Below are 12,192 nucleotides of genomic sequence, written 5' to 3' on the forward strand. Positions count from 1 at the left end.
TTAAAAAAACAACAAAAACCTAAAAATCATGTCCCCATGTACCCAGGAGTGTTTTTATTAGTAAAGTTAAAAATGATGATTAGGGTCTCAGATATCTCACATTGATAGCTGGGTTCCAACTCATTGTCACCCATAGCTCACCTAAGACAATTTCTTGATAGATTCATTTATTTTTAAATATTTTAACATATGAAGTCAAGGAGGTAAGAAAACAGACACCATTTGACTGAAACTAATGGTAAAGTAAGTCCTTTAGGAATAGATAGAACTTAAATTTTTTTTTACAGTCTAAATGAAATTGTTTTTTGCCAAAATAAGAATCTTAGTGCTTTAAAGATTTAGAATAAAGTCCTTTAATTAAAGGAAAAATAGAACTGAAACCATTATGACATCAGTATTGCTCTTCATTAAATATACAGTATCACATCTAAGGAAGGTTAATAATACTTATATTGCATGCAGGAATTTATAATTGATCAGCATATCCAGAAGTGTCCCTGAGGAGATTTGGCAAGAACTTTAATAATTAAAAGTCAGATAAATATAAACAAACATATTTTATAAAGTAATAAGACTGTTTATAAAATATATTTAAAATACATTTTTAATAAAAGATCTGAGCCTTCCACTGGTAAGTCTGCCTGAGTCAGGTAAATTTCAACAGAAAAGCAATGTCATCAGCATTTTATTTAGCTTTTGGAATACTTGTAATGACTGAAATGCATTTCCTGAATACTGTCAGATCTGTAAGGGATTACTTGGGATGATTTAAGTTATTTTTCAAGTATCACAATATCCAAGCTTGGGGAAGTAATATGTCACAGTGGTTAATAGTACATGAGACTGTTAAACAGTGTGTTCATTCAAATCTCTGTGTTTCTACTTGGTATCTGTGTGATGTTGGGCTCCTTTGTGAGCCTCTTTGTGCCTCAGTTTCTCCATCTATAAAATAGCAATAATAGTACCTACATTATCGAGTTGCTTTGAGAATTAAAATCCTATCTAATAAAGAGGGAATATGCTAATTGATTGCCACAACCTCAAAGATGGCGGCATCCACAGCCAATAAGAAGGGACTATGCTAATTGACTTCCATGCCCTCTAAGATGGTGGTGCCCACAGGCACAAAATGGTGGCGCCCAGTCCCCTCAGCCCCCACAGCTGCCCAGGGCCAGCCTGAGGTGCAGGCAAGCCTCGGATGGCGGCTGCCCAGCTACCCAGGGCCACCCGAGGCTCAGGTAACCAGGGCCGGCCGAGGCTTGTGCTGCCGGCAGTGGTAGTAGCAGAGATGTGATGTGGGCGTTGCCTTCCCCTGATCGCTGTGTCGCCTCCCGCCCCTGAGGGCTCCCAGACTGTGATAGGGGGCAGGCCGGGCTGAGGGAATCCCCCCTCCAGTGCATGAATTTTCATGCACCAGGCCTCTAGTGAGATAATAAATGAAAAAACTTAAAACAATCCCTTTCATGCCCTAGCCAGTTTGGCTCAGTGGATAGAGTGTTAGCCTGTGGACTGAAGGGTCCCAGGTTCAGTTCCCATCAAGGGCATGTACCTTGGTTGCAGGCTAGATCCCCAAGTGGGTGTGGGAAGCAACTAATTGGTATGTCTCTCTCATATTGATGTTACTCTCTCTCTCCCACTCTCTTCCACTCTCTCTAAAAATCAATGGAAAAATATCCTTGGATGAGGATTAACAAACAAACAAATAAACTAACAAAACAATCCCTTTTACATTGCAAGTGCCCAACAGTGTCAGGTATAATCTTTGTCTGTCTTCAGTATGGCAACCTGTACTGGTTACATGTTGCATAGAATGGTCTAAATTCTGTAGCTCTAACCTCACTGAAACCACACTAAGGCCCTGAAATCGGGCTTCTAAGAATTGTCTGCCATCTTACCTTAGAGAGAGTTCAATTTTGATTAAAGTCAACAAACCCAACAATGATCTCCTTTAGGACATAAAGCAGAAATAGTGTGGTGACTCAAGAGAGCCAGCTGGCTTTTAGTAAAAGTGTTTAGGAAATGTGGATACATACACATCCAGGAAGGAAGTCAAACATCTGCTTACACCCTACATGCATCTCTACTTCTCTCCACTCATATCCTTCCACCCATTTCTGATTGTTCACCATGAAATTCTGCTCCAGAAGAGGAAGGGGGAGGGTGTGGCCCCCAAATGAACTCTTTTGGGGCTAGGAGTGATTCTAGAGCTACTCACTGAATAAATCTTCAGGTTTATCAGATTAGAAAACACCATGTAGAACCCTAATCCAATTAATTTCTTTTTGGTGTAAGTATAAGATGCATATTTATACTTTTCAAAGTATAAAATATATCGAACATTAGAGAAAATGCTAACTTCATGGTATTTAGTAAGGTTTCACAAGGCACATGAGTCATGTCCTTTTTCTTTTCTTTTTTTTTTTTTTTTTAAATCCTAACCCAAGGATATTTTTCCATTGATTTTTAGAGAGAGTGGAAGAGAGAGGGAGAGAGAAATATCGATGTGAGAGAAACACATCGATTGGTGCCTCCTGCATGTGTCCTAACCAGGACCAGAGCCAGGGAGAAGCCTGAAACTGAGATATGTGCCCTTGATGGGAATCCAACCGGGGACCCTTCGGTCCACAGGCCGACACTCTACCCACTGAGCCTAACCAGCTAGGGCTCTTTTTTTTTTTTTTTTTTTTTACTTTTAATACATATAAAACATTACTCAGCTTCTGCCTTTGTCTAAATAGGATGTGCTCTGCCAAAACCGGTTTGGCTCAGTGGATAAAGCGTCGGCCTGTGGACTCAAGGGTCCCAGGTTCGATTCCGGTCAAGGGCATGTATTTTGGTTGCGGGCACATCCCCAGTGGGGGGTGTGCAGGAGGCAGCTGATCAATGTTTCTCTCTCATCGATGTTTCTAACTCTCTATCCCTCTCCCTTCCTCTCTGTAAAAAAATCAATAAAATATATTAAACATAAATAGGATGTGCTCCTATATACTGCTTTGCCTTGCATGGTGCTAAACAATTTACTCCTCAGAAATAAATAAATGACATGGCTTTGCCACTGGGATGGAGGTTTTGAGTCTTCACACTAAAGTTTGCGCAGTATCTGTCATATTAGTAGATGCTTAAAATACTAGTTGTCTTTTCATTTCATATTATACTTTGAAGAGCTCAAACTACTCACATAATGACTGGGAAGCCTTAGAGAGTTAATTATTGATCATGCATATGGGTAAAGGGAAAGAGTTCTATCGCCTGCTCAGACACCTCCAACTATGGGGAGGTGATTAACTTACCAAAACCAAAATCAATGAGAATAACTTTTATTTGATGACCTGCCAGTTAATGATAGCTTCCAAATGGTCATTTGTGTTGCATTTCAGAGATACCACTGTCAATGACAAGTAATTAGGAATCTATTTACTCGTAGCTCCTGCCAATGCTAGGAGCTTTCATTTGATTCCAGGAATGAATGTATTCAGCCCATGTGTCTTGTTTAGAAAGTCAGACAAAATAATGTTGTACCAAACATTCAGGCACAGCTTCTACTCTTCCGTACAACTTTACAAAATCAAGATTCACTGCAATGCGCATTAAGAGCTTTTAAAATTGAAAAAAAGAAAAATAGATTTCTGAGCAGACTAACAGAGAATAAAGTTCAAGTTCAGCAATAAAAATCTTCAGGGAATATGATTCGGAGTGTAACTGTTGAATGACATTTTTAGAAATTCTGAGCAATATCTGCAGGAGAAACAGAGTGATCATATGGAAACACCAGGAATCCTTTCCAATCAATAGTCACTCTAGCCAAAATACACACATTTAATGAGTACACTGTGGCATGGTTAGCTATGATCAGTTTACTAACCTGCCTTGAAAGCTAACATTCACATGGAAAATGTATGAGTAATTTCCTAAACTGGCTGATTCTTATATTTATATAAATATTATAGTACTTTGTATTATCATGTAAATTATTTGCTAACATTTCCTTGTTTACGTGTTGCCAATGCTTAATGACTGGCCCAAATGATTATTTCTTATTTTCCATTCTAGTTCCAATTGAGTCTTCCACACAATATAATTACTGAACACTTCAATGTAAATAGCATATATCCCACAATTACAATTTTATCCCCAGCATAAAGACTCAGGGGGGAAAAAAACCCAACACAGACTCTTGAGAAAAGAAGTACACTGTTACAGCAATTACAAGCTTTCCACACAAAAATGCAGTGCATTAACAAAATTAGCTAGTTGTGGGTGTTAAAGCACCTACAAATAGAAGATGCTTTTGCCCCAAACTTTTAAAAAAATATTTCCTCTATAGTTCTAATTCTATTAGGTAGCAATATAATTCAGCATCGGATAAGGCAACATAAAATGTAGGTGACTATGAAGTGCTCATCTCAGCCTCTTAGATGTTCCTCTCATCATTTCCTCACTGCTTGCAGAGTTTCAAGGCACTGCTAAAACCCAATGGCCAGATTTTATAAGTTACTTGAGCATGCGTACAAAAAATCAGAAACTTTAAAAACAATCCTCGCTTTTGTTCTCCTTCCACATATATTTACTAATGGCTTAAACAAGATGCATTTCTTGAACTCCTTCAGAAATCACTTTGCCCAAGTATCAGGAAAGGAAGCGGTCAATGTATTGTCGCAGTGGGCCGGTGGACTGTGGACTGCAGGCCTGCCTGAAGTCATGGCTCCCATTGCCTCAGGGACTCTCGCTCTGAACATGGAGCTTCCACCAGGGGGACACATCCCTCCGCTGAGACAGGGGAGATTGTGTAATGCACATTTGCAATGTCATTAACTCTTTTTTTTTTTTTCTCAGAGAAGCAAAAATTGAGACTTTATTAAATAAAGTTGGGTGAAACGAAGTACAATTTCTTTATTTTAAAATCAAGGTTTTGAAAACCTTTTAGTGTTAAATCACTCAGAAGCTTGGCACTTAGATAAGAAAATGACCCTATATTTTTAAGAAACTAAATTTCCTATAGCAAAATGCAATTGGAAAAATTAGCATGTGGACATGTTTATAAATGTAGGCAACCTATTAGTTAAAAATAGAAATATTCTGTGTTGTAGGGAAGTGTAAGTTAAAATAGAAATAATCATTTAATAGGGGAAAAGTAAGTAGTAAATTTGAAGGCATATAAAAAGGGAAAAGTGGAAATCTCTAAGGTCATAATTTAAAACAAAAATGGCAAATAACAACTTGAGAGAAAAGTTCAGTTTAAATTATTTTTGAGAATTGTCTTGGCAACTTTCCTATGCCTTCCATAGGCTACCACCGAGTGTAGTTTTGCAAAGTTGAGCTCAATTCTTCTGAAAGGATTTTTATTGGGCTATATAAAATACTATGAAAGAAATTTTTTTTCAGTTTTTTTCAAGATTATTTATTTCTTCCATAGTTTGTCAACTTTTTAAAAATTTTATTAATTGCTAAGTAATTACAATGCATGTGTCCTACCACCAAATCAAACTACAAATGATTTTCTATGGAGAAAATCTGTTATAATAGAATGCTTATACTAGTATTGAAAGTAGTATTATTTAATCATATTTAAAATTCAAAGGCCTTTTAAAAGGCAAAGATGTTAAAAGATGTTTATGTAAATATACTTGAAATTGAATATTTAATTTAAATATGTGTCTATGGTTTATTGATACCCTGTCCAAAAAAACTACTAGTTTCATGTATCTCTTTAAATTTATTAAATCCAATTAAATAGTTAATTCCCCTGTCTCACTAGCCACATTTCAAGAACACAGTAGCTACATAGTGAGACCACACTGGACAGTTCAGATTTAGATGATTTCATCATTTCTATTGAACAAAGTACTAGTCTGTGCTATTATTATTATTACTGTTATTATTTTAATCTTAATTTTTTATAATTAAAGCTAAAGACATTTTGCATGGTAAAAAGCAAATCTATGTTTTTGTTTGTTGACTTTTTTTTCCAGTCTGTAAATATAATTTTGGTCAAGTTCTTTGGAAAACTGCTGCCTGGTTTGTAATCTTATATAGTGTCCATATATGGGGAACTATATATATTATTATTCAAAGAGTTCACTGAACCTCTAAATGTTTAAAAATATATGTTTGCTTTCCAAATTAGTTGTCAGTTTCATTTTTAAAAATGCCAATGTTTCTTACTGAACTGTGAATAATAATAACCAACAAAGCAAAGGCACATTGTAGTATGAACAAAGTCAAACATTTAAAAATATCTGATGCTGATGAGAAAGGAATTGATGTTTAAGAAAGATCCAGATAATATACTGCTGGTGAGAAGAATAAAGTGGAGTAGTATAAGGTTTTCAGAAATGGTATAACTTGTAGTAGAACCATTTCAAGTTAGGTCAGTTGCTTTCCAGGTTGGTTTCTAGTATAAGAATTGGGCATGTGCTAAAGTAACTTTCACATTACTGTATACCACATCTTCTTTAACCAGTCCTCTATCGTAGGGCACTTTGGCTGTTTCCAACTCTTGGCCACCATGGAGTACTACATGGCCATAAGAAATGATTAAATAGCATCATTTACAACAACATGGATGGACCTTGAGAACATTATGTGAAGTGAAATACAGTAAGTCAAACAGAGAAAGCTAAGAACTATGTGATTTAACTCATATGTGGAATGTAAAACTGAAACTTATGTACACAAACAGCAGTGTGGTGGCTGCCAGAGGGAAGGGGGTGGGGGAAGAAAGGGGTCCTAATGTGAGGTGACAGGAGAAGATTTGACTTTGGGTGGTGGGCACATGGTCCTATGTACAGATTTTGTAAATTAGTAATCCACACAGGTAACCTGTATGTTCATGTAGACTAATGTCACCCCAATAAAATTTAAAATAATAAATAAATAAATAAATAAATAAATAAATAAATAAATGATATAGCCTTAGGTTTCCAAATAAAACAACTGCAAAGGCACAAGTGGATTTTCTCGGTTTCTTGCTGAAAATGTTAGGCTCGTTTAGCTCAGAGGGTGGAGAAAAGGTGAGGCCTGATGGGGAAGGTCAGTTCCTGAGAGATTACGATCAAAATTCAAAACATTACATCAGAGGAGAGAGAAACAAACAAGTATGAATAATACTAGCGAGAATTGTGTATTTATCCAAGAAGACCTCTGCACACTGTGTAAAAGAATCTGAAGGGACATAAGCCAAGGCTGAGAAAGAATTACTTAATGGAGCTGTTTAACAAAAATGATGGAAACTACACATGGCCTATGAATATATGCCAATGTCAAAACTTTCTGGTAATCAAAAGAATGTTAGAGAAACAATGAGGTATCATGTTCTGCTTAGCAAATTTGAAAAGTTTAAAATTTATAATACCATCTGATAGCATTTGAGGAAATGGGCTATAATATAATGCTGGTCAGGGAGTAAATTAATACAACCTTTATAGAAAGCAATGTGTCAAAGTACATAAAAAGCCATTGGCATTTAATGGCTTTATACTCTTCTTTAAGTTAAATTTGTTGTAGTGACATTGGTTAATAAGATCATATAAGCTTCAATAAGATCATATAAGCTTCTATGATACAAAATCTGTATATTGATTGCACTGCATGCCCACTACCCAAAGTCAAATCATCTATTGTCACCATATATTAGGCCCTCTCAACCCCCTATCAATCCCCCACCCCCTTCCTTCTGATAACCACCACACTGTTGTCCGTGTCCATGAGTTTCAGTTTTATATCCTACATATGAGTGAAATCATATGGTTCTCAGCTTTTTCTGACTGGCTTATTTCACTTAGCATAATATTCTCAAGGTCCATCCATGTTTTCACAAATGGCAGCATTTAGTATTTTCTCATGGCTGAGTAGTATTCCACTGTATATATGTACCACAACTTCTTTATCCAGTCCTCTATCACAGGACACTTTTGTTGTTTCCATATCTTGGCCACTGTGAATAATGCTGCATTGAACATAGGGGTGCATATATCTTTGTGAGTATATATTTTTTAGTATTTTGAGTAGATACCCATAGGAGAGATTGCTAGGTCATATGGTAACTCTAATTTTAATTTTTTGAGGAACCACCATACTGCAATAGTGGCTGTACCAGTCTACATTCCTACCAATTTATTGTTTCAGATCTTATATTTAGGTTTTTGATACATTTTTGAATTAATTTTTATACATAAGGATAAAATGTAATCTAGTTTCATTCTCTTGCATGTGGCTTTCCAATTATCTCAGTACCATTTATTGAAAAGGCTTTCTTTTCTCCATTGTGTGTTTTTGACTCCTTTGTTGAAAATAATTTGCCCATATACATGTGGTTTTATTTTTGAGCTCTCAATTATTTTCCATTGATCTGTGTGTCTGTTTTTCTGCCAAAGCCATGCTATTTTTCTGTGGTTTTTTTTTTAATATATATTTTTATTGATTTCAGAGGAAGGGAGAGAGAGAGCTAGAAACATCAATGATGAGAGAGAATCATTGATCTGATACCTCCAGCATGCCCCACACTGGGGACTGCGCCTGCAACCAGGTCATGTGCCTTGTTGGGGAATCGAAGCATGACCTCCTGGTTCATAGGTCAATGTTCAACCACTGAGCCATGCCGGCGGGGCCAATGCCATGCTGTTCTGATCATTGTAGCTCTGTAGTATAATTTGAAGTCAAGTAGTATGATACCTCTGGCTTCATTCTTTTTTCTCAGGATTGCTTAGACTATTTGTGGTTTTGTGGTTTTGCACAATCTAATTATTTTCTCTATTTCTCTAAAAAATTACATTTGGATTTTGATAGCATTGAATTAAATCTATATATTTCTTTGGGTAATATGGCCATTTTAACCATGTTGATTCTTCCAATCCATAAAGAAATATACTTTGCTGTTTATTTTCAATCTCTTCATAATGCTTTGTAGTTGTCAGGTCTTTTATATCCTTTGTTAAGTTTATTCCTAGGTATTTTATTTATTCTTTTTGTTGCAATTGCAAAAGGAATTGTGTTTTTCATTTCTTTTCTGAAGTTTCATTTTGTATCCTGCAACTTTACTGTACTTGTTTATTGTTTCTAATAGTTTATTGGTGGAGTTACATATTCATTTTTTAAGAATCACATATGTGTAAAAATTAAAAAAACATGGATGTCTAGCACTGTTTTATTAATAATTAACACAAAAATCAACCTACAAGGCAAGCCAGTATTGAGACAGGTCACATAAATTATGAAACAAAGAAATTTTTTGCAGCTATTAATGACCACATTTTAGACAGGAAGTTAGCAATGTAGAAACAAAAAATGTGTTGTATAAATTATGGGAAACACAGGTATTTATAGCATAATGCCACTTTTATTAGTGTGTGTGTGTGTGTGTGTGTGTGTGTATACTGTAAACAAAATATTAGAAGCAGATACATTGAAACATTGATTGCTATCCTTTAGCAGTAATAGATTTATAAGCAATTTAAATTTTCTTCTTTGTGTTTTGTGTTACTTTACAAATTCCTCTGAATTAATATGCACTATGCTTAAAATCATAAGTGTTTTTATACTTGTATTTTTGTAATAAGTAGCGAAAGCCATTGCATGCAGACCTGTTTTTCATCCCTGTACCTGTGGAGAATGAATCCACTGATCTCTGCGGTTCTTTCTGTCTCTAAATTTCTATAAAACAGTTTATGTAAAACAAAAGGTAATGCAGAGATGGGTACACACAGACAACAAGAAGACAAGTAAATAAAATATGTCATAGTCAGAAAGAATGAGTTTCATTAAGAGGAAGTCAAGGTGTTTTTTAGTGGAAATCCCCTGTGGACACACTCAAGGAGCCCTTGGCCTAGGTGTGGTCATCCTAGCATCACTGCCTTTTTAACTTAATAATGTAGGTGATGATGACTAGGTATTAGTACCAATATGTGTACTGTTCACATTGTGCCAGGTACTGCATGCTATAGACACATTTCATTTTGTATTAAAAGAAATGATAGAAATTAAGTACAATGCCTAAGGTCTCATGACCAGTAATCACACTTACAATGTTCCTTATGCTTTCTGGATTTTTAATTAAATTTATTTTTTTTAAATATAAGGTTTAATTTCACCATAGACTTTTTTCATTTGTTTGAAGGAACCAAGGAATTTCCCTTGTAACCTCAGAACTCCTTACTCATTTACTAACAATGCCTGAATCCCTTTGATATTTTAAACTATCAGATCACCTGACCTTTTTGGAAAGATAAAGGCTACCTTAATTAATTATACTTGGAAGTTACATTGAAATCATTTACCATTTGGAAGCTTTTAAAAATGGAAAAACACCTTTTTTGTTGTTGATGATGTTATGAGGAAGGGGTAGGGGGGATCTTCATATATAAATAAATTAAGCTTGCCTTATAGATTTTTGAATGCCTTACCAAACCTTCACCAAATCTGATTAAAATGATATAGCAACTGTGGTTCCACTGGGAAAAATTGTTCTCAAGATTGTAACTCGTATTTCCATGTTGCCATGGCTAGATTAAGCCAAGGATCTAGGTTCTATATCCTATGTAACCAAAATGAGTAAAAGAACAGAAAATTGATCTTATGAGAACCAGGTCCTATGTAATGCACCATGAAATGCAGAAGAAATGAAACTGCCTATTACCTAGGATAATGATCAGTTTTTCCCTAAATTTACTCAGAAGAAGAAAAAGAGGTAACAGAGATGAACAATTTAAATTCCCTATGAGGAAGACTACTAATAATATGGCTGTTAAATAAGGAAGCAGAATTTTGAAAAGGACTTAAAATACTTATGTAAATTCTGATTGCACAAATAAGTAACAAACAGATCTTTAGGAATCATCTTATTTTCTCAGGAAAAATAATACCTGCATAACTTGTATTACGCTAATCGTGGAATAGCCTAATCTCTGCTGCAAATAAGTACATTATGTTTTTGTGTTTTTTTAAACTGAGACTACAATGCAACCATATCTCTCTCCTTATACAGAAGTTCATGTAACAGACACTGTTATACTTTATCAACGTGGGAACAGATTTCAGAGGAGATTTAACAGTTTTATATTCCCCAAAAGATTTTAAAGTAGGACACATCTATTCCAGTATTTTTGCTGAAATATGGTCCCATCTAACGGCAGGTATAAGTGGATTAGAAACTCAGAACTTTCATCCCTTTTTGGCTAATTTCTCAGTGAAGTCAACAAAAATGTGAATGTTGCTCCAGCATCAGCTTGCCTGAGAGAAGCTTTTCTCTGAACGCAAAGCTTGAGTAATTTTTTTAGATGAATGCCGAGTCCCAAACTTGAGACATAATATGTTCTCAAAATTCATGAGTGTTGCCAATTTGTTCAATAACACTTATATTTGGGAAGGATATTTTTTTCCCAAAAAACATAATGGTTAACTTATTATATTATAACAAGGAATGCAAAATTGGATTTGGGGACAAATTAATAATTTATTTAAGTACAATTTTATTATGTCTAGGTTCTCACACAAACTTGAGTACTAAAATATTAAAATTGTAAAATATTTCTTTTGCACTTTGGAGGGTCTTTTTCTCTAAACTATAATATATCAGAACAGGGTGACCTCAGATGGCTTCTGAAGAAGCTTCAAATAAAATTCTTCCTGGGGTGAAAAGAAACCACAAATAAACTAAAACTAGTGTTTCCTTTTACTTGCACAATAATTGACTCAAGTCATGCTTGATTTAACCCCTCTGAAAGAAAGGATGTGAGAACAGTCCTCCACCAACAGGAGTCAAGGTTGGCTTTCCCGGACTCAGCTTCTGACTTAAGAGTTCGGTCAGAATGTCTCTCTGTTGCCTACATGTGCTAATACATCCTTGCTTTGTTCGCAGTACAGTTTTGTTTCTGGAAAATCTGCCTTGATTTGACAGTTCCCTTGAATACCACCTCCCACAAGTTCTGAGCTAACATGGAGAAACTGCCACAATTCATGCTCTTTCCCACGCAGAACTGCCATATATGAATGTCATTCTAAACTCTAATTGTTAAATAAACCCTATGATGTTTCCAACTAACCCACAGCTCTGAAAAATCTAATTTCCACTCCATTTACTTTATATTAGTGAGAGATAGCATAATTAAAGACAATCAGCTCACGTTAAGACCAAACAGCATAGATGCATGTGATAATTTAAGTCTACCACGATCTTATCTAATAAAAGAGAAACATGCA

The 12,192-nt window shown here is 35.4% G+C and overlaps 1 protein-coding gene across 1 annotated transcript in view; it reads right to left on the minus strand.

Annotated features, from left to right (window-relative positions):
- Positions 1-12,192, minus strand: part of PLXDC2 (plexin domain containing 2) — a 247,352-nt gene that overhangs the window by 97,507 nt on the left and 137,653 nt on the right. The gene's annotated exons all lie outside the window — the stretch shown is intronic.

The sequence above is a fragment of the Eptesicus fuscus genome, chromosome 2, assembly GCF_027574615.1.
Source record: "Eptesicus fuscus isolate TK198812 chromosome 2, DD_ASM_mEF_20220401, whole genome shotgun sequence".
Taxonomy (NCBI): Eukaryota; Metazoa; Chordata; class Mammalia; order Chiroptera; family Vespertilionidae; genus Eptesicus; species Eptesicus fuscus.